Source organism: Triticum aestivum, chromosome 1B (assembly GCF_018294505.1).
Source record: "Triticum aestivum cultivar Chinese Spring chromosome 1B, IWGSC CS RefSeq v2.1, whole genome shotgun sequence".
Classification (NCBI taxonomy): domain Eukaryota; kingdom Viridiplantae; phylum Streptophyta; class Magnoliopsida; order Poales; family Poaceae; genus Triticum; species Triticum aestivum.
Genome location: NC_057795.1, coordinates 35,002,805 through 35,004,610, shown reverse-complemented (window position 1 = coordinate 35,004,610; position 1,806 = coordinate 35,002,805). Strand labels below are relative to the sequence as shown.

Genomic DNA, 1,806 nt, shown 5'->3' with positions numbered 1-1,806 from the left:
ACAGATTACAAGATCTTGATCAGATTCGTATTTTTTATGCATATGATAGCACATAATAGCATTGCGACACTGCACACCTGATGTCGATGAAGTTTGCATGGGTGAGAGTACCGGAGCATGATTCAGCATGCATGGATGTGAGGACGCACCCACGTGGGGCCAGAAGTTAATCGATTCGCTATGATCCTCCAAATTATCAGCAGTTCAGCACTACGCAAGCCTGGCCGCTCCATAGAATACAATATCTCGATCAGATTTACATTTTCTTAAACGAAAAATATAAACAAACTAAAATGCAAGGTAGAGTTTCATCGCCGCACCAACCGGCTTGCAGCTTCCTCCACTGGATAAATAAGACCCCTCATTTGCAGGCACACACAATCGGCCAGTAGCATACATTGTAACATCAATCAAGTAGCTAGCCATGAACTCAAAGCTTTGCATCTCCTCCTCCCATCAACCATGGCATGGGTTCCACATCCATGAGAGCGCGACCGTGAGAGTAGCGCCACCAAAAGTTCACCTCATCAAGAAGATGTCGCATCCAAAAGAAAGCATCAATGAGTTCATATCCACACTCCCTCAGAGAAAAGGGTGGTCGCAACCACTCATCCAGTACAAGAATTTCTGGTTCAGAGGCCTGCCGCTGGAGCAGATCCTGCTGGCCCAGGACGCCTTCGAACCCCGCGCCGACGACATCATCCTCGCCACGCAGCCCAAGTGCGGCACGACTTGGCTCAAGGCCCTTGCCTTCACCCATCGTCAACCGCTCTCGCTACAGCTTCGACGACCACCCCCTCCTCACTAGCCACCCTCAGCGAGTCGTGCCATTCATCGAGATCCCTCATGTTGGCGGCGGCGGCGGCGCGGATCATCATGCACACATTGAGACTCTTTCTTCCCGGAGGCTTCTCGCCACACACATGCCGATGTCGCTGTTCCCACTGGACATGAGCTGCCGAGTCGTGTACGTGTGCCGGGATCCCAAGGATGCCCTGGTCTCAAGGTTGCACTTCGAGAACAGAATCAACCAAGGCTCCAGCCTGTCGATGGATAGTGCTTTCAGCATGTTCTGCGAGGGCTTCTCGTCTAACGGTCCCTTCTGGGACCACTGCCTCGAGTACTGGGAGAAGAGTCTAGCCAGGCCTAACAATGTTCTCTTTTTGAAGTACGAAGAGATCAAGTCAGATCCGGTGCAAGTCGTGCGGAGGCTAGCAAAGTTCCTCGGCGTCCCACTGTCTCAAGAGGAGGAGAGCTCTGGTGTTGCCCAAGAGGTGGTCAGATTGTGCAGCTTTGAGATGCTTACTAGCCTACAAATTAACCAGGTGGGTGGCATTGATCGTGGAAACAAATGTTATGTAGGTAATTCTATGTTTATTAGAAAAGGAAAAGTTGGAGACTGGAGGAACCACATGAGCCAGGAAATGGGGGGAAAGTTAGACCGCATCGTCCGAGAGAAGCTCCAGGGGTCTGGGCTCGCGTTTTGAGTTCCGTTGATTTTGTTACGTTACAACTGGTTTCCTACTTATGCTCGTAAAGAGCCAGGTTGCATTCTGTTTCAGTCTTGGAAACGAAGGCAGATTTGACGTTAACATCATGTTCTCTCCAATCTTGGCTATTCACTTGTGTTGATGCTAGCTATTTCAATGTTGCAACATTGAATCGACTATTTGAACTGACGCTATCGAATCAAACACAAAACTCACATATTATATTTGAAGAAAGCACAGTGGTTACGCTCAAATGCGCGGACAACAACCTTTATTGTTTATATTATGCACTTATGAATAAATTGTCATCTCATGT

At 48.7% G+C, this 1,806-nt stretch overlaps 1 pseudogene; it reads left to right on the top strand.

Moving 5' to 3' along the window:
- Nucleotides 1-396: 396 nt before the first annotated feature.
- Nucleotides 397-1,592, top strand: LOC123085785 (cytosolic sulfotransferase 5-like; annotated as a pseudogene).
- The last annotated feature ends 214 nt before the right edge of the window (nucleotides 1,593-1,806 follow it).